Genomic DNA, 16,371 nt, shown 5'->3' on the forward strand with positions numbered 1-16,371 from the left:
TGGAAATCTTTCCTTCCTCAAGTGCAACCACACCCAATCTCCCTTTTCAAAAACCATCTTTTTCCTCCCCTTATTGGCTTGCTTCGTGTATTGTAAATTCTTCTTCTCGATGTTATCTTTGACCTTCTCATGCAAACTTTTAACGAATTCAGCTTTCTTTTTGCCATCCATCTTCAACCTTTCACTCACAGGCGAAGACATCAAATCCAAAGGAGTTAAAGGATTAAAACCATAAACAATCTCAAATGGTGAATAATTCGTAGTAGAATGCACGGTACGGTTATAAGCAAACTCAACAAATGACAAACATTCTTCCCAATTTTTCAAGTTCTTTTTTAGTATAGCACGCAAAAGTGTTCCTAGAGTTCTATTAACAACTTCCGTTTGTCCATCCGTTTGTGGATGACATGTAGTAGAAAACATCAGTTTAGTGCGAAGTTTAGCCCACAAAGTTTTCCAAAAGTAACTCAAAAATTTAACATCACGGTCAGATACAATTGTCCTAGGCATACCATGCAACCTAACGACTTCCTTAAAGAACAAATCCGCAATGTTTGATGCATCATCAGTTTTGTTACAAGCAATAAAATGTGACATCTTAGAAAATCTATCAACGACAACAAATATTGAATCTCTCCCCTTCTTAGTTCTCGGCAAACCTAAAACAAAATCCATAGAAATATCAATCCAAGGTTCACTAGGAACAGGAAGTGGTGTATACAAGCCATGTGGTTGTGTTCTAGACTTTTCTTGTCTACAAGTAATGCATTTTTCACAAACACGTTCAACATCACGTTTCATATGTGGCCAATAAAAATGCTCATGCAAACAACTCAAAGTTTTAGCCACACCAAAGTGCCCCATCAAACCACCACCATGTGCCTCCCTCACAAATAATTCACGAATCGATGACTTAGGAATGCACAATCTATCTTCTCTAAACAAAAAACCATTATGCAAATAAAATTTATCATGTGGACCATGGATACATGTTTCAATTATCTCCTTAAAATCCTCATCCAACAAATATAACTCTTTCACATGCTCAAATCCCAAGATTTTCGAATTCAAGGTAGAGATTAGTACGTACCTCCGTGATAGTGCGTCGGCCACTACATTATCCTTACCTTGTTTGTATTTGATTATGTAGGGAAATGTCCTTATGAATGCCACCCACTTGGCATGCCGCTTTGATACGAATATGACCGGGCGTTACGTGCTAATGGTTGAAAGGAGATTTAAGATGCGTTGTTGCTTCGGACTTTCAAGCTTGATTGTGATTAAGGATGATGAATCAAGCATATTCAAGCAAGTGGTGGAGTTCAACAAAGAATATAACGAAGGACCTATAACGAGGGGACGTATCAAGAAGTTTAAAGAAGCACTTCAAGGATTCTTGCTGAGCTACCAAGGAAGTTCAACAAATGGGGTGTCTAAATTAGAGGAGCTTGGGGAACATGGACACAATAATGGAAGTGTTTGGAATGTCATTCAAGTGATGAAAGACAATGAGGACAGCAGCACGCGCGCACCCGCGCCAGAAACGGTGCTGCCGCGCGCACAGGCAGAACGTCGCGCGCCCCTGCGCGTAAACACGCGCTACCGCGTGCGTGCCACCGCGCGGAAACCCGCGCCACCACGCGCCTGAGCAGAACTTCGTGCGCCACAGCGCGAGATCACGCGCTGCCGCGTGGCCTTCCGTGTCAAAATTGTTATCTACTTTTATTAAGCCTTTTCACACAACTTTTCTTGTATTTTATTGTTTATATAATGCATTGTAAGGACTATGAACGAAACATTATTGAATGATATAAGAAAAACTTGACGTTCTCTCAATTTTCAAAGCTTTTAGCTTTGTTCTTCACAAGAAGAAAACCAAATCAAACTCTTATCAATGATTTTCATCTTTGTGGCGTTTGTCGATTGTTTTTCGCTCTGATTGTCAAAACAAGATCTTTGAAGGTTCGTTTGAAATTCAATTGTTTATCGTTGATATTTGTTGCTAAGTTTTAATCGCTTAGAGGTGAATATCACAAATCATTACTTGTTTCAAATGATCGGGACAACATAATCGATCCTTGTTTGTTATTGAGTTGAGGGTGCGATTTCGATAATCGTGTTTACTTCTCATTCGTACGAGGATTCACATCATTTGGTATCAGAGCTTTGGCTCATTGAATTCAAGTAAGTTATTGTTGTTGTTATTTTCAGATCTGTCTAAAAATAAAAAAAATATCCGTTCTGTTATCAGATCTGTGTTATCTTTTTGTTTCTATTTTCAGATCTGTTTAAAATCCGTTCTGTTCTCAGATCTGTGTTATCCTTTCATTTCTATTGTCAAATCTTTCTATATAAGAAAAGAAAAACATAAATTTTGTTCTGTTATCAGATCTGTGTTATTCCTATGTTTCTGTTATCAGATCTTTGTTATCCTTTGTTCTGTTTTCAAATCTGTGTTATTCTATCGTTCTTTGTTTTGTGCAGTCCAAGTGAGACAGTTGCGAGTGTCCATGAGTTGAGTCTGATTGGTTTGATATACAAGTACAAAGCTTGAGCACATCTTAGAGAGAACTATCAAATTCGAGTGAAAACACTTGAGTGAGAGCGTTATTTCTTTGGAGTGATCGGTGAGTATTTTGTAGTGAAAAAAAAAAAGATTCGACTGAATTTTCATTGGAGTGACCAGTGAGGATTCGTGGTGAGGAAACTTATCTTTTATTGTTTTATACTAACCTTTTCTTGCAGGTATAATGGTTGACGATCGTCAATTTCAAACAATGTTAGAAGGGTTGGATAAAATATGGGAGAAGGAGTTTAAGCCTCTACGTGAGAGGTATAGGCGTAGTGAAGAAGAGGAAATACATCATAGGAAATATGATGAGGATAGGCGACGTAGAAGATTTGGAGGGAATAGATCATTGTATTTGGATCGGGATGATGATAGGCAACATGATGAGGATAGACGACGTAGAAGATTTGGAGGGAATAGATCATTGTATTTGGATCGGGATCATGATAGGCAATATTATGAGGATAGACGACGTAGAAGATTTGAAGGGAATAGATCATTGTATTTGCAACGTGATGATGATAGGGAATGCGAGGAGAGTAGTGGGTATAGCAACCGGGGAGAGAAACTCATTGCTAGGCCAAAGAATGAGTCGAGAGTTGAAGCTAGCAAATATGAATATCAAGGTACAAGTAAAAACTCAAATTCTAGTACTTGTGATATTATATGTTGTTTGTGTTTAGCAATTTGGCATGAAATTAGCCAATGTCCACGTGAGGAGGTGACCGTAGTAAAATCACCAGTTGAGCTTAAATCTCAAATGGAGGTTTGCGTTGAGGTTGTGGTTGAGGGTGAGAGTGTTGTTAAATTTGAATCTCAAGTTGAGGTCGTAGTTGCACTTAAATCTGAAGTTGAGGCTAGATTTGATGATGATAGTATTCCACTAATTGATGAGTCTAATGAGGTTAAATTGTGTACAGTGAAAAGTGAATCATTGAGTGGTAAAGAAATGTGTGATTTGTTTATTAAGGAGGAGGAGAGTAGGCAAGAAGAAACTTTGTTGATCAAAACATTTGAAGAAAAACATATTTCTTTTGCTCAATTGAAACGAAAAGAAATTATTGATGATCAATTGAAATGTATTGAAAAGAGTGGAAAAAAATGTGATATGGTCGAAAGAATGAGTGAACAAAAGAGTGAGATGACCATAGAAAGAAAAAAAGAAGAGAATGATGAAATCAGAGAAAAAGAAAAAGAAAAAGAGGCCAAAGAAAAAGAAAAGAAAAATAATTTGAAAGCCCAAAAGAGTGAGGTTGAGAGTTGCTTATTCTTGTATAAACCCTTTCATGTACATTTGTACAAAGTGGTTTATTATCATTATGATGATATAGCCGGTTCAATCCCGAGCATTATTATTTCTCCTTTCGAGGATTTCGATGAAGACATGATGAGGAGAGGAGCAAATGAGGAAGGTGTAAAAATGCAATGGGATGATCCATTTGATGTTGAGAACACTCACCGTGAGGTAAGGTTAGTTGCCAACGCAACAACCATGAGGTATGACTTTCGTCCCTATCTTACTTCGTTGTTGTGTTGTATTCAAGCGTTTGGTGAGAGAGTTGAGAGTGAGATGTCTAAAGGGTCTAACTATGAATTAACCTTTGTGCCTAAAAGTCATAGATTTGAGAATGATGACATATTGAATATATCAAGTTTAAATGTTAGTGATCGTGATTTTTCAAGAGTTGTCAAATTGATGAGTTTTAGTGATGACAATGAATTGTATGCATTATGTTCAAATCTTTGTGATGAGTTAAATGTTAACATGGGTAGTACATCTAGTGTGTTCTATTTGCATGATTCATACTTGTTTGATGATGGCGTTGGAAAGAGCATGAATGAATATAAAAATTTTTATGACCATAATGAATACAATTTTAAGAGGATAAATTGTTTATTCTAAATTCATTGCATGAGTTACGTGTTGGTGATGCATATAGTGGTGTCTTTATCTTTGATAAAATGCATGATTATACGTGTTGGTTGCATATGAAGATGTATGTTGAGTGGGATTGTGAAACATGCATTGCATATAAGAGAATGACCTTTTGGATAGATTCTTATATCGTGCATGAACTATGTCTTATTCCTAGTGAGATATGGTCTAACACGTGTATGAAATTCGTTATGTTGCTAACTAGGTCTAAAAAGGGGAGGAATCTGATATTTGTGATCCTTAGTGATATTTTATCATTTGGTGTGATTTGTTATTTGATGTTTGGTGAGGTTAATGAATACATAGGGAAGGCGACCGTGAAGTTGGGGTTTCCAGTGCTAATGGAGCAAATAAATGATAGCGTCTACAATCTTGAGCTTAAAGGTAAGCATGTTGATAATATACTTCTTGTTATTACTAACTTGCTTCGTTTTTGTGTAGGAAGACAAGATTTGAGGACAAATCTTTTTGAAGAAGGGGAGTATGATACGAATCTGACCGGGTGTTACGTGCTAATTGTTGAAAGGAGATTTAAGATGCATTGTTGCTTCGGACTTTCAAACTTGATTGTGATTAAAGATGATGAATCAAGCATATTCAAGCAAGTGGTGGAGTTCAACAAAGAATATAACGAAGGACCTATAACGAGGGGACTTATCAAGAAGTTTAAAGAAGCACTTCCAGGATTCATGGTGAGCTACCAAGGAAGTTCAACAAATGGGGTGTCTAAATTAGAGGAGCTTGGGGAACATGGACACAATAATGGAAGTGTTTGGAATGTCATTCAAGTGATAAAAGACCATGAGGACAGCAGCACGCGCGCACCCGCGCCAGAAACAGCGCTGTCGTGCGCACAGGCAGAACGTCGCGCGCCCCTGCGCTTAAACACGCGCTACCATGCGCGCGCCACAACACGGAAACCAGCGCCACCGCGCGCCTTAGCTGAACTTCGCGCGCCCCAGCACGAGATCACGCGCTGCCGCGCGACCTTCCATGTCAAAATTGTTATCTACTTTTATTAAGCCTTTTCACACATCTTTTCTTGTATTTTATTGTTTATATAATGCATTGTAAGGACTATGAACGAAACATTATTGAATGATATAAGAAAAACTTGAGGTTCTCTCAATTTTCAAAGCTTTTAGCTTTGTTCTTCACAAGAAGAAAACCAAATCAAACTTAATAAAGATTTCCATCTTTGTGGCGTTTGTCGATTGTTTTTCGCTCGGATTGTCAAAACAAGATCTTTGAAGGTTCATTTGAAATTCAATTGTTTTATCGTTGATATTTGTTGCTAAGTTTTAATCGCTTAGAGGTGAATATCACAAATCATTACTTGTTTCAAAAGATCGGGACAACATAATCGATCCTTGTTTGTTATTGAGTTGAGGGTGCGATTTCGATAATCGTGTTTGCTTCTCATTCGTACGAGGATTCGCATCATGCTTGTTCAGTTTCTGTTGTCCCCTAAGGTACTTTAGAGACTCATGATCGGTATGGATCACAAACTCCTAAGGCCTCAAGTAGTGTTGCCACATCTCCAGAGTCCTCACAAGCGCGTACAACTCCTTGTCATACGTTGGATAGTTCAGCGCTGCTCCATTGAGTTTCTCACTAAAGTACGCCACTGGTCGTCCTCCTTGCATCAAAACACCACCAATACCTACACCTGAAGCATCACATTCAATTTCAAAAGTATTAGAAAAATCAGGCAAAACAAGTAAAGGCGTATTAATTAAATTTTGTTTAATAATATTAAAAGACTTCTCTTGCTCCTCGTCCCAATGAAATGGAACGTTCTTCTTAATCACCGCCGTCATCGGTGCAGCCAGTGTGCTAAAATCTTTTACAAACCTCCTATAGAAGCTTGCAAGACCATGAAAGCTTCGAACTTGACTAATATTAGCAGGTGTTGGCCAATCTCGAATAGCACTTACCTTATCCTCATCCACTTGTATCCCCTGTGAACTTACCACAAAACCAAGAAAAACAAGCTTGCTTGTACAAAAATCACATTTCTTAAGATTATCATATAATTATTCATCCCTAACTGTTATCAGTACAAGTCTTAAATGTTTAACATGCTCATCCAAATCTTTGCTATACACAAGAATATCATCAAAATAAACCACAACAAATTTTCCTATGTAAGCACGCAAAACATGATTCATCAACCTCATAAAGGTACTAGGAGCATTAGTTAAGCCAAAAGGCATGACCATCCACTCATATAACCCATATTTGGTTTTAAATGCCGTTTTCCACTCATCACCTTCCCTCATTCTAATTTGATGATAACCACTTTTTAAATCAATCTTACTAAAAATACATGCACCATGCAACTCATCTAACATATCATCTAGTCTAGGTATGGGATGCCTATACTTGATGGTTATATTATTGATTGCCCTACAATGCACACACATACGCCATGAACCATCTTTCTTAGGAACTAATAAAACAGGTACAGCACAAGGAGACATGGACTCACGCACAAAACCCCTATCTAACAACTCACTTACCTGCCGTTGAAGCTCCTTAGTCTCCTCCGGATTGCTTCTATAAGCTGGACGATTTGGCAATGCACTTCCGGGCACAAAATCAATTTGGTGCTCAATCCCCCCCCAATGGTGGTATTCCTTGATGTAGTTCCTCCGGAAATATATCATCAAACTCATGCAAAAGGGAAACAACAATTCTCGGAAGATTTCCGGCTATATCACTTGTGTTAAAGAGAATCTCTTTGTACAGAATCAACACAAGTGTATCATGTGTGTGCAACAATTGTTTCATATCACTCTTTTGGTCCATATATATTTTCTTTTTAGCCTCTTTCCTCTCATTTTCTTTTTCCTCATTTTTCTTTTGTATGGCTATCTCAATTTTTTTATCACTTTTGTTTTTAGCCATTTCATTTTTCTTTTCAAAGGCCATCTCATTTTTTAATTCACTCTTTCTTTCGGCCTCATCCCTTTTTTTCTTTTCTCGTTGGTCCTCCATTATTTGTTTTGGGGACAAAGGAAGTAAAACAATGGGTTCTTTCTTGAGTACAAAAGAATATCTATTTTCAAACCATCATGTGTCACTTGTCTATCATATTGCCATGGTCTCCCTAACAAAATATGACAAGCATGCATTGGTACCACATCACATAACACCTCATCAATATAATTCCCAATCGAAAACGCAACCAAGACTTGTTTGTTCACTTTCACTTCAGCACAGTCATTCAACTACTGTAGCTTATATGGTTGAGGATGTTTCAAAGTAGGCAAGCTCAATTTTTCAACCATCTCAAGACTAGCAACATTGGTACAACTTTCTCCATCTATAATAAGATTGCAAACCTTGCCATTGACAAAACACCTAGTATGGAATAAGTTTTCCCTTTGGTTTGTTTCTTATTCTTTGACTTGGGTACTCATTATACGCCTAGTCACTAACGCTTCACCCAACTCTGCCTCATATCCCTCATCAGGATCCTCTAATGCAGGCATCTCATCTTCACCCTCTCCATCATCTCCCTCACTATGAGATTCATACTCCCCATAATTATTCAACACCATCACCCTTTTATTGGGACATTGGCTAGCAATATGTCCAACTCCTTGACACCTAAAACATTTAATATCTCTAGAACGATTAATAGGAGTTTCAGGTTTACCTTGCATTCCCTGCTTAGGCGCCTCCTGTTTAATGTCAACTTTGGGCTTGACCACTACCTTGCTTTCTTCACGTTTAACAACGTTGGAACGCCAAGGTGTTGATGTATTCCCAGCTTGTGTGGTACGACCAACTCCTCTCCTCTTGAGTTGTTGCTCCACTTTTATCGCCATCTGCACCATTTCATCTAGATCCAAGTAATGTCTAAGATCCACTTGGTCTTGAATTTCCCTGTTCAAACCACACATAAAACGAACCATAGTAGCTTCACTATCCTCATCTATGTTTGCTCTAATCATGACTACTTCCAACTCTTTATAGTAGTCCTCAACACTCTTCACACCCTGTCTCAAGGTTTGTAACTTTTTAAACATTTCTCTATAGTAGTGATTTGGTACAAACCTCTTCCTCATTACGCTCTTCATTTCAGCCCAAGTTTCTATAGGTCACCCATTGCATCTTCTTTTAGTGGTCACTAATTGATCCCACCAAATAAGTGCATAATCAACAAATTCAACCACGGCCAACCTAACCTTTTTGAGTTCAGAATAATGGTGACAATCAAAAACAAATTCAACTCGCTTTTCCCATTCTAAATAAGCTTCTGGGTCTGCCTTACCATGGAACGACGGAATTTTCATTTTAATGCTTCCTATGTTACTATCTTCCTTATTCCCATCATTGTACCTACCCCGTACGCCTTCTCTTCTTCCCCTACCAAATCCTCCTCTACTTCGTCCGCTCCTAACCCAGTTCTCATTTTGACTTTCCTCTTCTACACCCAAATCATAATCATCCTCTTCTTCTTCAACTGTACCCAAACCTTTAGGCTTAGATTTATTTTCACTAGTGCTAACCTCAAGCCTATCCAACCTCTCATATAAAGGATCCAACTCAGCCCTCATCATTCTACTAAAATACCCATATAACGCCTCCATTTGAACCTTAGACAACCCCTGATTCGAACTTTCTCTTACTTCCCTCTCCATTTTACTTTTAGATTTTGTACCTGCAAGAAAATGTTAGTAGAAATAAAAGATTTTCCTTACCCAAATTCTCACGATCACTCCAAAGAAATAACACTCGCACTCAAATATTTTTCACTCGAATTTGATAGTTCTTTCAAAGATGTGATCAGTCTTTATATATATATATTTTTTTTATCAAACCAACAAGATTCAACTTGTGAACACTTGCAACTGTCTCACTTGGATTGCACAAAAACAAGAACGATAGAATAACACAGAACAAATTTTTCGAGAATTCTGGATTATCAAATAACAAAGGATGATAGAAATAACGCAGATCGAACAAAGGATAACACAAAACTGAAATAGAACGAATATTTGTTTTTTTTTTTGGTAGATATGACAATAGAAACAAAAGGATACCAGAGATCTGAGAACAGAATGAAATTTGAGACAGATCTGAAAAATAACAACAACGATAACTTACTTGAATTCAATGAGCCAAAGCTCAGATACCAAATGATGCGAAACCTCATACGAATGAGAAGCAAACACGATTATCAAAATCGAACCCTCGACTCAATAACAAACAAGGATCGATTTGTTGTCCCGATCTTTTGAAACAAGTAACGATTTGTGATATTCACCTCTAAGTTATTAAAACTTAGCAACAAATATCAACGATAAAACAATTGAATTTCAAACGAACCTTCAAAGATCTTGTTTTGACAATCCGAGCGAAAAACAATCGAGAAACGACACAAAGATGCAATCTTTGATTTGATTTTTAAGACAAAGTTTTTGCCTTGTAAAGTTGAGAGAATTCTCAAGAACTTTCATATATCATCCAATTCTTTCGTTCAACCTTGATACAATGCATATAAATACAATAAAATAATAAGAAAGTTGTGTGAAAAGGCTTAATTAAGATAACTAGCAAATTTGACACGGAAGTGCGTGCGGTGGCGCGAGATCTCGCGCTGGGGCGCGCAGCATACTGCCTTATTTTCTTCCCTGGGCGGGCGGTAGCGCCGGATCATGCGCGGGGGCGCGCGCTATACTGCCTTCATGCAACACCCGACGCGCGGCCGCGCCGGAACTCGCGCGGTGGCGCGCGCGCCATTCGCGCGGCAGCGCAAAATGTGGCGCATGTGCGCATCACCTGCTGCCCATTTGCGCTCGGTTGCACGATATCCTGTGCTGGTGTGCGCATGCTGCTGTCCTCATGGTCATTTAACACTTGAATAACATTCCAAACACTTACATTGTTGTGTCCATGTTCCCCAAGCTCTTTTATTTTAGACATCCAACTTGTAGGTCCTTTTTGGTAGCTCATCATGAATCCTTGAAGTGCTTCTTTAAACTTCTTGCCACGTCCCCTCATTATAGGTCCTTCGGGCAACTCCAACGACTCCCATGCTTTTTTGGTGCTTGATCAACCACGTTTGCATCACTTACGGTGTATCGATGAGCTTTGATGTAGATCAACTTCTATTATAGACATTCGATACACCATGCCAAAGTCTAAATTAGATCGGGATCCCTAGATTAGAAATAAGTTGAGAAGAGAGAACGAGTAATTGATTTAAATACAGATTTGTATTGGTTCATGTAGTCAGATTGGATACATGTTTTAATGTTTGTTTATTCTTTTATATATGTTTTATATGATTGCATTGATACATTGTTTATACTCGGATTTTATTCTCACCGGAGTTATCCGGCTGTTGTCGTGTTTGTATGTGTGCATGGCAACAGGTGGGACAGGTTCAGGGTAACAGAGGTGAAGAAAGATCGAGATTAGAGTGGTGACTACGGACTTGGACTAGAGATAGGGTTTAAACACTTGCTATATAGTTGTTAACCCTTAGTTGAGACTGATTGTATATAGTGCAAGACTTGTACTTTTAATACTGACATGTATATTAAGATGTATGCCATTACGCTCCGCTTTTGATAATGTACTTTAAAATAAAATTAGACCCTGTTTATTATAATTGATTAACTTAGTCCCAATGACGATTAAGAAGATGATTAGCGTCCGGGTCCCCACAGTCATAGAAATAACAGAAAATTGGAATTGATTCGGAAGAGGATAAAGACAGATCAGTATAGACTGGATAAATATGCCGATATCAGTCGACAGCTCTTGGTAATTACAACAAGAGTTTAAATATTGAATGGATTTGGCACTAAACAGACTTTGGTAACAGATGATGGTGTGTATCTATTTTGAGTTGTTGATTAGTATATACGGATATGGTATAGCCAGTATTTTTATAAGGCTTGAGATTTATTAGTCTTCATTGATGTGATATTCGGAAGATATGAGTATGCATGACATGTAATGAGAGGCACTGAATGAGATTATGAAGGGTTGCATAAAGTCTAGACCGCACCTGCGCTACGAACAAGACCGCACCCGCGGTTGATGGACAGAGATTTGGAGATTATTTACAGAAGTGACACCGCACCCGCGGTGAAGAAGTACCGCACCCGCGGTGCATGGCCAGTAGGGTAGGAAATTTTATGCGAAGCAAGACCGCACCCGCGATCCACAAGACACCACACCCGCGGTCGTCGAATGTTGGAAAATGAAAAGTGGTGCCGAAGCTTAAGAGCACCCGCGGTCTAGACGGAGCGCACCCGCGGTGCCCTGTGCGAGAAAGCCACCCTTGATTCTTATGTTGACACATGGCATATATATATATATCCACTTGGGCTGAGTCATTCTTCTTCATTTCCCGAGGAGAGAACCGAGAGTTATTCCAAAAAGAGGTGAAAGGCTTCTTTCATTTTAGAATTGAGCTTGTGCAAGATTTAGCCATCCAAACTTTAATCCAAGTTGAGATTCTTGTTCCTCTTGACAAGGGCTTCAAAAGGGTATACTTTCTATATCTTTTCAGCATGTTTTGAAGTTGACATGTGGAGGAAATTCAGATATGTTTGTGATTATATGTTCTTGAGATCATAGACGTCGTAGAATCGTAAACGGATCGATTGTCGGATGTCATATACAATTGTTATGAAATTCCAGCATATATGTGCATGAGATTATGCAGATTTTTAGAGTTTGAAATGGTTATGGTATTGACTATGAGTTGAGGATATATATGTTGAGATTTGAATTGATCGGTATCGAGAAACTATGTTGTTATACCGTCGAATTGTATCAAGATTTGATATTGAACCGTACTAGTATTAGTTTGAGTTGTGTTTTGATATTGTGCATCTCAACATTGTCATTTCAGATTTGGATTGACAGGTTCGATATCCCTACTTCGAGACTTCGAATTATTCCAACGACAAGAAAGGTATAATTCATGTGAATTCGGTAGATACGACTCGAATCAGACTTGGTTGGAGTTTCCCTAAATCACATACTAGATTTGTTATTTATATTTGATTATGATTATGTCATGTTTATAGATTTATATTCAAGCATTGAGATAGGAGAGTCATTGGCAGACTTGCTAAACTAGACGTTCGGTGGTATCGACGCTTCGGATCAGATTCAATCCGATTGTAGACATTCGATACAGACGGGGCCGAAGTCAGGAATAAGATGTACAGTTACCCCGATTGGGAGGGTAGGTGACAGACAGTGACGTCTTATTCACACCGGGATCCCTAGAGTTAGAGTTGAGTCGAGTCAAGACATGATTTGATTTCAATTGCATGTTTATATAGATTGGTTTCATAGACTATGGAACCCATTGTTATTGCTTGCATTCATGATTTATGATTATGTATCAGCATGCATACATGTTTTATACTGGGATTTGTTCTCACCGGAGTTTCCGGCTGTTGTTATGTCTTTATGTGTGCATAACAACAGGTGGGGCAGGATCAGGGTCGCGACAGAGATGAGAGATGGACATAGCGTGGTGATCACGGGCGTAGCAGATGAACTAGTAGTTGTACTTTTGACATGTACTGTACTTAAATACTGGTTTGTAGAATATGGACAAAACAAGACATGTATATTATGTTTGTTGTAATTAAATAAATATAGAACTATCTTTTGCTTAAGTTATAAACATGTGAGTTAATGTTAAAAGAAAAATTTTGACCCGTATATTTTAACAATGATCCGATTAATCCCGAAAAGAACTGAGTCAGAGCCTGGGTCCCCACAATTTTGATATCGATTATATCAGAATTACCTCAAGTCGTATTATGACATTATACTTCTTGAATTAATATTCCAGATTGGAATCAGAATCAATAGAAGAAGAATAATTCAGAATGAAGACTATTCCACTGCTGAAAATTTAGTAGAATTATTAAGGAATTAAAGAAGCTACTTGGGAAACAGAATCTGATATGAGACAGGAATTCCCAGAATTATGGCTCTGATGTGAGTATTTAATTCAGCTTCTATTATTTCTTCCTGTTTATTGCTTTGGATCTTATTGCTTAGGAGATGATTGTCTGTGATTTCGAGGACGAAATCATTTCTTAGAGGGGGAGAAATGTAATGCCCGAGATTTGAGTGTGATACTTATTGTAGAACCCGTAAATCAGTAGACGTATAAGCCATGCATAATTCTAGATTTTTAAATTTAATTGACTTCATTGCATGATTATTTTAAATGCATTTGTTTGAAGTTAATTATTCATTATTTCAGTTCAGTAGTTTGATTTTTAGCATTTCAGTTATTTCAGTGAGGCCGGACTGGAGTTGGAGTTTTGAGATAGAATTTAAGATTTGAGAAATATTTCCAGAAGTTAATTTAGCTAGTAACTAAGTTCATTTAAGTTAGAAAGGAAGGTTTGAAGATTTAATTTTATTATTTGAGGTGATTAAGAAATGAACTCATTTAAGTTATTAAATTAAGGGGTTAGCTCACTAAATTATTTAAAGGATTAGTAAGGCTTTCAAGGATTATTAGTTGACTAGATAATCAACATTTCCCTTTATTTTATCATGCATTTTTCAGCCACCCTTAGTGCTAGAAGATTCATTTTCCAACTCACCAACTTTGACCAATTCTTTGCATGTAATTAGTAGGATAATTCTAGGATTTTTGGGAGCACAATTTAATTAAATAAATGGACATATCCTAGTCTAGAATCAAGCTAAATTTCGGCCACCACCTCCTAGAAGCATCCACCAACTCATTTGATATCAATTCAAAATTCAAATTCAAAAGGGGAGTGGACTTGGTCTTGATATGATCCTATTTTTGTGCACCCTTCTCCTCACCTTCATAACCATCACTCCCCCTCCACCTCCACCGAAAATAAGACCCCTTTTCAGTAGAAAAAACGTGGATAGCAGCTAGGGAGAAAGGGAGAAAAATCGAGAGCCAAGAAAGGTAGAGAAGCAAGCCACTCCGTCTCCTCCGCGCCGTCTCGTCTCTTCTTTTCGTTTTCTTTCGAAACGAAACCAGGCATGTCTAGATTTCTTTCAAACCTCAATCAAGTCATATTATCATTTATTTTTCAGTACATGATCATGTTTTAGCAAGCAAAAATCGAGATCCATGTCAAAACATTTTGAAACCACACATGCAGAATTTCGGCCCTTTCATGACAAGCTTCACGTTTTTCTGAGTTTTGTGGTTTAAGGTGATTGGTTCGATTCCAGGCTCCCAAGGCGGCTTGTATACATGTAGTAGGATGCATTAGGACCATGTTGGTCCATTCAAACCAGCCCCATGCTTGCTGGAAATTCAGAATTACAGCAAGTCCCTTAGGTGCAGAAAAATGTGATTCGAAAATTCAGTTTGGATGTCAAGGAGGAAGGATCTGATCTTGGCTGCCCCAAGGGCCTTTAGCCATGGTTGGATCACTTCCCTAGCATGTCTAAGACGTGACTAAGTCGCCCTTTTGGTGGCTTGGTCCATGGCTCATCGGTTTTTAAATAATCAACAAGAACAGCCCCTTTCCCCATTCGGCCCTTCCATTTTTTCAGCATATGGTTCGTTTCTTTTGTTGCTTGGTGTGGATCTTGGTTGGCCTATGTCCCTTAGCCACGGTTCATATCATGCTCCTAGATGTCTAGATTGTGCCATGGTCAATCAAATGGCCACTGGAACGACGCAAGACATCGATCATAGCATAAACACTACACACGCACGCATGAGGGCCCTCGGTGAGAACTTTCGGGTGGTTGCTGGAATGAGGCAAATTGTGGCTGGCCTAGGGCCCTTAGCCATGGTTCAAATCATTCCTTGGGACGTTGTGGAGAGGCTTTGGTCGGTGGTTAAAGCCCCAATGGCCAAAAGTCTCGCAAACGACGCGATGCAAGCTAGGTCGCAGCTGCTGGAAATTACAGCAAGTTGCTGTGTCGGTTCAGAGGCTCGTTCGAGTTCTTGGTTGGCTTTTAGCCCATGGCCTTGGACTGGACAGTGCCTCATTGAGTTAGGAAGGTCATGTTTTCAACCGTTCGTCATTTGGATCATTTTTGAGGTCGTACGAGAATTTACAGTGCAATGTGCCAAATTGACTCTCGAAAGAGCGTTTCGTGTTTTGGCCTCCATTTCACCTAGATTTCGACCCTATCATTTTAGGAACATTATTTTATGATTTTTCAGCGTATTTTAATCATGACTATACGTCAGTTCAGTGTCGGTTCAGGTTGGCTCTGAGTCATGATTAAATGCGAAGTCATTAGGCGTCATAGTCGCATCTTTTGAACGTAAATTGCGTAGTTGGTCAAGTTTAAGCTATTGCATAATTTTCATGGCACAGTTAGGTTGCAGCGAGCCTGGGAACGATCCAATCCAATCCAGTTGGTAAAATTACAGGAATTTTCATTACGCCAGTTAATTATTTTACGTGCATTAAACAGAAAATGATTATTTTTGAGATTTATGCGATATGGCTTGTGGTTCATTCACTATGTGGGAGTGTTATTTTATACGATCGCCAGTGACCGATCAGTTCAGTATGGTACCACCCGGTCGCCAGTGACCGGCCAGCTCAGTTCAGTTTCAGCCTCCCCGGTAGCCAGTTACCGATCAGTTCAGCTTAGTGCAGTGGCCACAGGCGTAAAACATAATCTCAACAGAAAATTTTACCAGATATTTCAGTACAGGCTCCAAGGAGCAAATATTTTTACAGTGACTTCCAGTTCAGTTATGCACGTATTATAATTGCTCAGTACAGATTATTTTCAGTATGCCTCAGGACAGGATATTTTATCACATGCATATTTTAAATTCAGATTTTTACTCGTTACCTGCGATTTATGCATGCTGAGTCTTTAGGCTCACTAGACTTGATTG

This window comes from Primulina tabacum, chromosome 7 (genome assembly GCF_025594145.1).
Source record: "Primulina tabacum isolate GXHZ01 chromosome 7, ASM2559414v2, whole genome shotgun sequence".
Taxonomy (NCBI): Eukaryota; Viridiplantae; Streptophyta; class Magnoliopsida; order Lamiales; family Gesneriaceae; genus Primulina; species Primulina tabacum.